The following is a 13,096-nucleotide window of genomic DNA, read 5'->3' as shown; positions in this document are numbered from 1 at the left end:
GATAGAATCACACAATATTGTTGAACATCATCTGTCATATATTTAATATCCATATCACATAAACAGTCAGTCACATCATCTGCTTTTTCATTGTGAGTTTCATGTAATAAATCCTGTTCTTTCTCACTGAATGACCACACGCTAAATTATTCAGTTCATATTTTACTGGTACACAGTGTCAAATCACTACATGATGAATCTTAATAGGAAAAGTGGATATCATTTTGAAAATACAGGTTGCTAAAAAAGAAATTGAAATTAGCGTTGTTTAGTTCTTCCATACTCTTGAGTTAAGTGCCTGGTCAAGATATAGTCTTGTGTCTTACATGTTGCACACTGTATACTCTAGGATAGCAGAAGGATCCTAATTGCTCTTACTAACGAGATATGATAGTAAAAGGGGAGTGATTCCAGAAAATAAATATGGAGTCACTGGCTGGGGCAAAGCGCTATATGCTACATGGTGTATCTATGAAAGTACCACAGATCCCCTACCTGTTAAATTTCACCACAAAACTACTGAAAACATGCTTCTGAGAGGATGTTCATAAATTTCCTCTTATTGGTTATTTCACTTTCACTAAGTTAAAGTACTCACCATAGAGTTTGCTTAAGTACACAGTATGACCTTGATTGTGTAAAGTAAGATGCATAATGAATAAATTTTCAATGGTATGTCAAATATCAAAGAACAAATATCATGATGCTAAATGGGTGATTAACGTTGTGTGCACGATTTCAGCTGTGTAACATTCCAGAGTCCAAATAACAACAAGCACAAATGGTACTCTATAAATATCAAATAACACCCAATCTATGCCAGGTAAAAGCATACACAAACGTTCAAATATACCCTTTTCAACCCCCACTCTATGAATAAACAAAATATAGGTAAAAATATGCAAATATTCACACATAAAAGAAATATGAATATAAACTACAAAAATATATTTTATAGTATTAGCTTCAAATGTGTTAAGTTATCCAATTTCTCACTTGTCAGTGTTTGCATTTACAAAAAGCAGTGGACATTAATTGAGCTTTTTATGAGTTGTAATTTTCTTTCAATTAGTACTTTCATTATTACTGGGTCAGAATATTCATAGCATGGCATGACAAGGAGTACAACATGGGTTTGTCTGTGTGGCATAGAGTGTACATTGTTCAACACGAGTTTACTATTTGCTGGTTGTTTATTCGCTTTTGTGGTACAAGGTAATTGTTTTTGCAAAGCTCCCTCAAATCTGTCTGCAAGATACTGATTTCAACACACACACTCCCTTCCTTCACTACTTGTACACATTCACTAATTGAGTTACTATTAGATGTACAAAACAACTTTCCTTTCCTAAATCCACATTTTGACAAATTTCATTTATGGTTTCCAACTTTTGGCCACTATGGTTACATCTGTCACCATAGTCACCAACTATTTTCACCACTGTATCACAATCACTACCTTTTACCACAGATTCTACACATTTACTAATCATATTACCACCAGGAGACTGTTCCATATTTTTCATGGCAATTTTATCATCTGAGAACACACTTTGACAAATTTCGCTTAAGACCTTGCACTTTTTATCACCATACTGAGATTTGATACTGTAGCCATAGACAACACTTAGTACTCTATCACTAACCAGATCTTCTTTTCCATTTTCACAAACACATTCAGACACAACATCACTAACGTCAACTGGTAACACTAATCTATTAGGCACTGCTCTACTGGTTTCTAACTCATTACTCGAACACACACCAGAAATTCCAGAATCATTCAGCATCAAATCATCAACTTTAACTTCTACATATACAATCCCATCCAATTCTGTAAGTAACATATCATCATCAACATCATTATCATCATCATCTGACACATTCTCATTAGTAACATCACCATTACACTTAATATTATTTTCAGTACCAAACTCATTTCTCTTGTCACACACTTCTTCAACAACCTCAACACTTTGTTCCACCACATCCCCATTTTCCTGTCTATTATCTACTGCAATATCATCTGGAATTACTCTGTTGTTCTCACTTCCATTGTCAAGCACATGAACATCAGCTTCGACACATACAGCACCAGTATCCGCATTTTCACTCATTTCACAACTTTCAACATTCTCACTAAACCATACTCATCAGATCTGGTCTCATCATTATCAACAGCTACTACTGCATTACTACTGTTAAAGAAATTTGACAAAGTGTTTTCTTCTAATTCAAATTCATATTTTTTACTTTTTTGTTCATATTTGTTTCAGATAAAAAATTTCCCCAAAATTCCCTATAAAAATTCATTCTTCTCACTTCAGGTTGTATTCTGGGTACAAAATTTTGGTACATTCTATTTGTTCTGCCCCTTTCCCTTCCAAAATTACAATGATGTGCCTGATTGTAATTCCCATGTCTATTTGCCCCATTTTGCCAGGCTCCGAAAGAGGCAGGTCTTAGTTTACTGAACCACTTCTTCTGTTTTCAGAATTGTTACTATTGTTTCCCTGATTTTGCCCCCACTGCCTATTTCTTGGTTTGAAATACCTGTTCTCAGGTCTCTGCGTATCATTCCTCTCCCCATTTCTTCTGTCATCATTTCTGAATCTGCTATTAAAACGATCATTGAAATCTCTGTTATTGTTATTCCTGATATCATCAGGTCTGTCATTACATCTGTCATTTCTCTCCCATGCTAAATCCAATTTATGTATATATCTAAGAAATTGTTCAATTGTATCATCAGGTCCTTAGACAAGACTCCACTGTGCCCCGTTTGACAATCTACGTTTTAATGCGTCTGTTTGGATCATTTCATCATGTGGATTAAGATGTACTAAAGTTCTTAAATGTTGTTAACAAAAGGTTTTCATGTACCCACTACCCGGTTTGAAATTTGGCGCATTCAAAAATTCTGACTTAATTCTGGTTTGTTAAGTTTCTGACCAGAATTTGTTCATGAAAGCTCGTTCTACCTCATTAAACAACATTCCGGGTTTGATTGTTTGGTTCACCCATGACAAAGCTTCCCCACCTAAAAAGTTTTAAAAAAATTTAATTTTCAAATTATCGCTCATTTTATCATTGAAATTGTATTATCTGGTACATGAAATCAACTGGATATATATTGCCCTCTCCTGAAAATGTTTTTATGTTAACATTGTTCCACAATGAACTGTAACTACAGAAAGATTTCACAGCAACAGAATCTTCAATTTCTTGAAATTTAGATTTGAAGTTTGAAATTTTGACTAAACAAGTGCCTACATCATCTTTTAACTCTGTGAAATTCTCATTTACAATTTTAGTGTAATTTTGTATATTTTGGTCTGTTTCTGTGAATTTCTTTATGAAGTCTTAGTTGAGCTTTTGTAATTGTAACACTTCAACAGAAGCAACTTTTTCGAAATTTTCAACAGAGTCTAGTCTCTTTTCGAATTTTTGGTATTCCTGTTTTAAGGTAATAATTTCCCCTTCTACAGTCAACACATCTTTGGTATTCTCATCTCCTTTTTCCTGACATTTATCTAAACTCTCCTTTGTCACACGAATTTGGGTTCCATGGTTGTCTAATATTTTATCGATTGAATCCAGAAAAGTTTTCTGTTCATCAGTTGATCTTTTTTGTTCTTCCGTTAACTGAACTAACCTCTCTAAGGCTGATACTTTTGATTCACCATGAAATGGTGAATATACACTGCTGTGGTCACTATCCTGTCTGATTTCATTGTCCCGATTGACTACATTATTATCAGCAATATCTATGCTGTTGTGCAATTTTCCATTAACCTCCCCATTATCATCAACTTCCCTATTGTTGTTAACCTCTCTATTACCCTCCATAATGACAATGCAGATGAAAAACAATTTCCAAGAGTAAAAATTCTAATAAATTTTTTACTTATAGGTGATTCTCCAAGTTGCATTTTCTCATAAGTATCATTACGTCCTTTGTAGTGTTACTCACTTTCTTCTCTGTCCTGTTCTAAGAAGAATGGAATATTATTTCAACAAGCAGGTTAACTCTGAAACAAAATACAATATTAGTTTACAGAATTACACTGTTCCCAGTTCCTCCTCCAATTAGAACCTGTCTTAACTACTCATAATAATGGGGTTGTTCATAGCTACTCATGATCTGCCGCAGTCGTCGTCCTGAGTACTTTGACGGTCACTGTAAATTAACTACTGGAGAGTTAATTTAGTTTAATCTTGTGTTAAGTTTCATCATTTGTATTATACTTTCAAAACAAAATCAAAGTATTACTACACTAGCCTACAATACTTACAACACAAAAGGAGCAGCTACATGCTCATTGCTCAAAAAACCAAAACCAGACTGACTTACTTTGCCAACATGGCTGTAACTATTTATACCTTCTTAACAATCCCAAACAATCCTCAGCATTGTTTAAAATGATTATTTGATTAATTAACAATTAAAACTCTCATCCTAAAACAAATGATATATTTCAATGATTACCTTGACTCTTATATATTAAACAAATGAGTGAATTCTAGTCTCTATATAAACTGATGTGTGTACAAATGCTTAGGTATCAAATGTTAACAATACACTTGTTATATTTACTAATTACAGAAGATTCATTTCATATAAATTGTTCCTACCAATTAATGGACTTCTACACATTAGTGTAATTAAGATTCTGTAATTGTTTTCTTCGTAACTTTTTCACAAGTACATATTTCCATACACCTCTATATCACAAATTACTGTTAATGGTTAAAATTTATGTGTTTAAATAGGTTTTGAATAGGCCGTTACATTTCAAAATATAATCGGACACTATGTTCTGGTGAAAATTATAAACACAAACACTCTTTACCTCTAGCAGTTATGAGTGCAAAAAACCTATATTTAGGGACTTGGCTAGTACTGATCTACTCAAGAAGTGCTTACATGGAAAAACTCTAAATTTGAATGAAAGTTTGAACTCTGTAGTTTGGAATCGCCTACTGAAAACGGTCTTTGTACACCATGCAACTTTAAAATTTGGGGTATTAGACATAATTTTGTGTTTTAATGATGGAACATCAAGAAAAATTGAGGTACTGGAGAGGCTTGGGGTAAATGCAGGTGCAAACACTAGACTGGCATTGCATAATGTCCATTTTTTAAGAATTCGTAAAGTAGACATAGCTGCTCTTAGTTGCATAAAAGAAGAGAGAAAAAGAAGAGGAGTCAATAACAAAAGAAGGGAGGATGCCTACAAATCAGATGATGCTGAACATGGTAAATAATATACAAATAAAACTATAAACCCAGTTTTCTCAAAACTAATTTTTTTATGCTGTAGGTACCATTATTTTCTGAATGGTTTGTCACAGAACATTGAAATTTTGTGCAGTTGTTCCAAGACAACAAATGAACAAACACATGCATATTTGGCATTGTGTGTGTATTTCTTTTGAGGTACACCAAAAACAATTATGAATTTTATATTTAAAAAAAAAAAAAAAAAAAAAAAAAAAAAGAAAAAAAAACCGAATGTTTGAAAAAATGTCAAACGGTCTCTACAAACTCGATGTGCCTGAATTTGCAATAGATTAAAGCAGTTATTACTGAAAATATGCATACCAAGTTTCAAGGTTCTGTGTTAAATAGTTTGTTCAGAAACTGTACCTGAATACCTCGGAAATTTGCAATGGCCAGCATAGGGAAGATGGCTCGTGCCTGTCTCCCCTTAAAGAGGGCCCACCAAAGAGTATACTGGGAAATCTAGGAGTTGATGGTGTATTTTACGAGAATGTTTAATGAAGATTTCAATTATTTACTGCAGTTAACTACTCCTCTTATTCTAAAGAAAGATACCAATGCAAAAATAGTATTTCACCAAGAATTCGACTGACATCGCATTACGATTTTTTGGCCACTGGGGATTCGTACAAGTCATTAATTTATACGTTCAAAGAACCATATTCTGCTGTTTCCCTCATAGTGCCAGAAGTATGTGAAGCTGTTTCATCAGTATTGAATAATTACACAACATTCAATGCTCACTTTATTTCAGTAATTTTTTATTTTGAAGTAATTCACAATCGAAATTAAATAATTGGTGCAAAGTATTTCACTTATTTTTTAAATCGCAAAAATTGTTGGAGCTCTTCTAATGTACCTGGTACTTGAACTAATTCTTCACTCTCGCCAGTATCGTTATCAGGTTATATGTTTTCAGTTAGCTTCTGGACAGCTTATTTCTGCACTATTTTCCGATATGATAACTGGTAATGATGTGATGCTGAGAGTTTGCTTCTCATTCCCCCCTCCCTCTCCAATGCTGCTTTGGATACCACATTTCCAATTATGTGCTTCACATGTTTATGTTGTTGGGGAAAATTTTCTATTTCATTGGTGATGAACTTTCCATACACACTCCATTCATCTCCGTTGTTAACTGTTTTTAAAATCTGGTAAGTTTCCGCAGCTCGAGCATCTCTCTCCATTTTCTGAGCTGTTCTTTAGTAATTTGCTTTCACCGTGTTTCCTCATGAGACATAGATGGTGTTTGATACTCATTTTCTTCAGAAGGCTGCCTTGCATGTTCATCTTTTGTTTCTGTGTCCTCTGTGTCATCATTCTGAAAAAATAGGGAAAGTAATGATAATATTTTACTTTCCAGATTCCAAAGGATACTGAAGAATGGAAGGATGTTGCCAGAAATTTCGAAGTGAAGTGGAACTTCCCTCACTGTGTACAAGCCATAGATGGCAAACATGTGCAATTTACATGTCCTGTCAGTACTAGAAATGAATATATTAACTAGAAAAAAGAAAAAAAAAGAAAAAAAAATGCATCTTCCTTATGGCGATTGCAGATGCAAATTAGTGCTTTCAATATGTAGCCTACACGTTGGTTGTCAGGGCCGCATATCAGATGGAGGAATTTTTAAGAACACTTCATTTCATAAAGCGTTAACAGAAAATAAATTAAACATTCCTGCCTCAGAATCTCTTCCAGGAAGAGAAAATTTGACACGATATGTTTTAGCAATGGACAAGGGCTTTCCATTGACCACAAATATAATGAAACTGTATACTAGGCTGTTACCAAGGTCAAAGGAAAGAATATTTACCTACCGACTTTCCCACATACAACATACAGTATTGTCCAAAACGCTTTTGGAATAATGTCCTCAGTTTTTAGAGTGTTTAGGAAGGCATCGTTACTTAAAGTTGAAAATACTGAAATAGTTACAGAAGCTTGTATGTGTCTCCATAATTTTTTAAGGCAAAGTGCAACATCCAGAACTATTTATTCACCTCCAAGTAGTTTGGATACAGAAGACGTAGAAAATGGTGCTATTACTCTTGTAGAGTGGAGAGATGCTACTTATAACTACACAGGTTTAACGAATTTATCAAAGATATCTCGAATACCCTCCTTGTGATGCACGGGCAGTATGAGAGGAATTTAAAGAATATTTTATGACGCCACTTGGAAAGGTTGAGCGGCACGAGAGATACCAATAGTATCATTCTGCATCTCAAACTTTTCAGTTACTTTCTCCTACAAACTTGTTTTTGTAGTCTACTATAGTAAAATGTATTTCAAACTACTGTTTACATCCATTGATCACATATTTATTTGAAAACATTTAGTAGAAGGTACTATTTGTAGCCTATTCATTACATCAATTTTTAAAAATTGGGTTTTTCTAAAAACAATAAAATTCCCTATTCCACAAATATACTTACTGATAATTTTGTTGCCATGGATTGGTATACTACAGTACTCAGTTAAGAAATATGAATAGTTATTGAAACCGAGATACTTACAATTGAGCTGTCCATTCCTACACGTGGTTCCGTCACATCTAAGATGAATTTTAATGATTCATATATGGAATGGGAGTAAGGAATGAAAGAGGAAGCTTCCTGGTAGAATTTTGCACAGAGCATAACTCAATCATAGCTAACACTTGGTTCAAGAATCATAAAAGAAGGTTGTATACGTGGAAGAAGCCTGGAGATACCGGAAGGTCTCAGATAGATTATATAATGGTAAGACAGATTCAGGAACCAGGTTCTAAATTGTAAGACATTTCCGGGGGCAGATGGGGACTCTGACCACAATCTATTGGTTATGAACTGTAGATTAAAACTGAAGAATGTAGATGAAGATGAAATAGGAGATGTGATACTGCGTGAAGAGTTTGACAGAGCACTGAAAGACCTAAATCAAAACAAGGCCCTGGGAGTAGACAACATTCCATTAGAACTACTGACAGCCCTGGGAGAGCCAGGCCTAAAAAAACTCTACCATCTAGTGAGCAAGATGTATGAGACAGGCGAAATACCCTCAGACTTAAAAAAGAATATAATAATTCCAATCCCAATTAAACCAGATGTTGACAGATGTGAAAATTACCGAACTATCAGTTTAATAAGCCACGGCTTCAAAATACTAACACAAATTCTTTGCAGACAAATGGAAAAACTGGCAGAAGCCAACCTCGGGGAAGATCAGTTTGGATTCCGTAGAAATGTTGGAACACATGAGGCAGTACTGACCCTATGACTTATCTTAGAAAATAGGTTAAGAAAAGGCAAACCTACATTTCTACCATTTGTAGACTTAGAGAGAGCTTTTGACAATATTGACTGGAATACTCTCTTTCAAATTCTGAAGGTGGCAGAGGTAAAATGCAGGGAGCAAAAGGCTATTTACAATTTGTACAGAAACCAGATGGCATTTATAAGAGTTGAGGGGCATGAAAGGGAAGCAGTGGTTGGGAAGGGAGTGAGACAGGGTTGTAGCCTATCCCTGATGTTATTCAATCTGTATACTGAGCAAGCAGTCAAGGAAACAAAAGAAAAATTGAAAAATTTGGAGAAGGTATTAAAATCCATGGAGAAGAAATAAATACTTTGAGGTTCGTCGATGACATTGTAATTCTGTCAGAGACAGTAAAGGACCTGGAAGAGCAGTTGAACAGGATGGACAGTGTCTTGAAAGGAGAATATAAGATGAACATCAACAAAAGCCAACAAAAGCAAAACGAGAATAATGGCATGTAGTCGAATTAAGTCGTGTGATGATGCTGAGGGAATTGGATTCGGAAATGAGACACTTAAAATGTAAAGGAGTTTTGCTATTTGGGGAGCAAAATAACTGATGATGGTTGAAGTAGAGAGGAAAGCGTTTCTGAAGAAGAGAAATTTGTTAACATCGAGTCTAATTTAAGTGTCAGGAAGTCATTTCTGAAAGTATTTTTATAGAGTGTAGCCATGTATGGAAGTGAAACATGGACGATAAATAATTTGGACAAGAAGAGAATAGAAGCTTTTGAAATGTGTTGCTACAGAAGAATGCTGAAAATTAGATGGGTAGATCAAATAACTAATGAGGAGGTATTGAATAGAATTGGGGAGAAGAGGAGTTTGTTTCACAACTTGACAAGAAGAAGGAACCGGTTGGTAGGACATGTTCTGAGGCATCAAGGGATCACAAATTTACCACTGGAGGGCAGCGTGGAGGGTAAAAATCGTAGAGGGAGACCAAGACATGAATATACTAAGCAGATTCAGAAGGATGTAGGTTGCAGTAAGTACTGGGAGATGAAGAAACTTGCACAGGATAGAGTAGTATGGAGAGCTGCATCAAACCAGTCTCAGAACTGAAGACCACAACAACAACAACATATTGAGCAAGCAGTAAAGGAAACAAAAGAAAAATTCAGAGTAGAAATTAAAACCCATGGAGAAGAAATAAAAACTTTGAGGTTTGCCGATGACATTCTAATTCTGTCAGAGACAGCAAAGGACCTGTAAGAGCAGCTGAACAGAAGGGACAGAGTCTTGAAATGAGGATATAAGATGAACATCAACAAAAGCAAAACGGGGATAATGAAATGTAGTTGAATTAAATATGGTGATGCCGGGGGAATTAGATTAGGAAATGAGATGCTTAAAGTAGAAAATGAATTTTGCTATTTGGGAGCAAAATAACTGATAATGGTCGAAGTAGAGAGCATATAAAACGTAGACTGGCAATGGCCATGTCTGGAAGTGAAACGTGGATGATAAATAGTTTAGACAAGAAGAGAATATAAGCTTTCAAAATGTGGTGGTACAGAAGAGTGCTGAAGATTAGATGGGTAGATCATATAACTAATGAGTAGGTATTGAATAGAATTGGAGAGAAGGGAAATTTGTTGCACAACTTGACTAGAAGAAGGGATCGGTTGGTAGGGCATAGTCTGAGGCATCAAGGGATCAGCAATTTGGTACTGGAGGGCAGCGTGGAGGGTAAAAATCATAGAGGAAGACCAAGAGCTGAATACACTAAACAGATTCAGAAGGATGTAGGTTGCAGTAGGTACTGGGAGATGAAGAGGTTTGCACAGGATAGAGTAGCATGGAGAGCTGCATCAAAACAGTCTCTGGACTGAAGACCACAACAACAACAAAATGTGAACCATTTTGTTTCGTATTACCCGCTGAACCACTTTTTTTATTCATCACATGCGTCTGTTCACAATGAAAAGTACTTCTCAGATTTTTAATCTTCTTCCTCTCAGCGTTCGCACCGATTTCGTATTTTGAAGTGAGATTTCATATAACACCTCTTTTCACTACTTTTTTTTATTATTACTTTCTCATACGCTCCACAGAACCTCAGCTTGTCTGTAGTCCTCTTTGAACGCTAAATACTTCTCATCCTACCACTCCACATTTTTGAATTTACCGCTGCTGCACAAAAAAATGTCGCACGAGAACCCACCCCGCTCGGAAGCTAGCTGCGGCACATTGCAGCAGTTTGCAACATGACACACTGTGTTGTCTGTGCTGCATGAATCATGCGACAATGTGCGCCGAGTAGGATACGGTACTGTTGCATGCCACAATGTTTGCAAGATGGTGCCCCAGCATAAACGAAGCTTTACTGTATGTAAGATGCAGATGTGGTTCTATTTCTGATGCTCGGGATACACTGCATGTAAGTAATAGATTTTACTCTGACTATTCTTCTTAAATTGTGGGCTTTAGCATGCTTGATACTCACTACTTTCTTGTATTGCTTCAAAAGGAACTGATCCAATTGTTGTAGAGACCTTGGCTACTATACTTTTCAAGCTTTAGCAGCAAAATTTTATGATACATCATATTAAAAGCTTTTGATAGGTCAATAAATACACTTGTTGATTCCTGTTACTTTAGTATATAGTTAATTCATCATATATGGCTGTTATCATTTCTGAACCAGTGTGATTTCATCTCAAGATGGTGTTGCATATAGATGTGGTTGTAAATCGTTCTGTAGAAATGGGAAATATATTTAATCACTCATGTGTATATTGCAACAAAAGTGTTTACTTAGGTATCAGATTGTGTGCAGTGACACATGTGTGGGCTCACATTTCGTATTTGGCGAGCGAAGGCATGATAAATAAAGCCTGTGACTGTGGCATGGAAACATATGACCTTCGAGAAACTGCCATCAAGAAGTTTTCTCTTGGAGTAGAAGAAAATACTTCCGATGCACTTTAACAAGAACTTACTGCAGCAAAAATATTTGTTCGCAATTTGGAGACAGTCATATCTAGTGACCATACCGGTAGTGAAAATAAGAACTGCTGCATTTTGCTGAAAGTGCCTTCATGTGTGAAACAATACCAGTAAGTGTTTGCAGTGGCTGTGTCTACAAAAAACAGCTCATAAGTGATTTCAGATGATAAGTGTACCCGTATGATACAAGGTCCGGCAGAAAAACCTCCCCTTTAAGGAAAGCTAATAAAAACAAAACCAAATAAGGTAGAACAATTTTATTTATACTAAATAAAAGTACATATTATGCCATTTTAGAAAATACTCTTATGGTCTTACTTTTTAAATAAAACATCCCTTAAATGGCTTCCTGCACTGTCGACACACTGTTTGAGTCTTTCCCTGAAGTTATTCATTACTCTTTGAGTCATTTCAGGTGGAATAGCTTCAACCTCTTGTGTAATTGCTTCTTTCAGGGCTCGTAAAGATTGTGGACGTTGTTCATAAACTTTTGCTTTTAAATAGCCCCAAAGAAAGAAATCACAGGGCGTTAAGTCCGGCGATCGTGGGGGCCAGCCAATGTCTCCACGCAACGAGATCACATGTCCGGGAAACATTTCCTTCACCAATGCCAGTGACTGCCGCGCTGTGTGGGCAGTAGCACCATCTTGCTGGAACCACACGTTCTCTATTTCTCCAAAAAGCTCCCTTAGTTGCGGTTGGAGAAAGTCGCGGAGCATGGCACAATAGCGTTCACTGTTGACGGTTAAATTCCTGTCATTTTCTTCGAAAAAGTAAGGACCGATCACTCCGGAATTGTAAACAGCACACCATACTGTTACTTTAGGGCTATGAAGTGGTCGTTGATGAAGTTATTGGGGATTGTGTTCACACCAGTACCTGCAATTTTGGCTGTTCACTGTTCCGGCAAGGTGAAAGTGTGCTTCATCAGAAAAAATCACAATATCGTTGGGATGAATGTTCCGAATAAGGTCTTGGCACAAACTTACACGGACACCACAGTCTCGTTCACTCAGTTCCTGCGTAGTTACAATTTTGTAAGGATGCATTTTAAGATCTCGATGCAAGATTCTTCTCACACTTCGATCAGATATCCGTAATGCTGCTGCATGCTTTTTAGCGGATCGTCGAGGAGATTGTTGAACTGAAGCTCTAACTGCATCAACATTTCCGGGGCCTGTTGCAGTCCGTGGTCGTCCAGGTGGTTTCCTTTTTAATGCGGAACCTGTCTCACGAAAGTTAGCAACCCAAGAATAAATTGTTTTCTTATCGGGAACAGGGTCCCGTCGTCCAAGCGCAAAGCAAAGGAGAAAAGCACGTTGAGTATTAATAGGCGATTCGCCATTTTGAATAAAATCTTCCACTACGAAGCACGATGTTCACCAGACCACGCCATGGCGTACACTGAAAATGGCACGTAGGCAGCTACTTAGCGACGCGCCCCCCACCACTCTGCACCTTCTACTGTCCCTGGCACGTTACTTTGTAATCGGGGAGTTTTTTGTGCCGGACCCTGTAATTCAAACATTGCAAAAACCAAGTTATTCCTTAGATACTGTGA

Source organism: Schistocerca americana, chromosome 7 (assembly GCF_021461395.2).
Source record: "Schistocerca americana isolate TAMUIC-IGC-003095 chromosome 7, iqSchAmer2.1, whole genome shotgun sequence".
NCBI classification, from domain to species: domain Eukaryota; kingdom Metazoa; phylum Arthropoda; class Insecta; order Orthoptera; family Acrididae; genus Schistocerca; species Schistocerca americana.
This window is presented reverse-complemented; position numbering follows the sequence as displayed.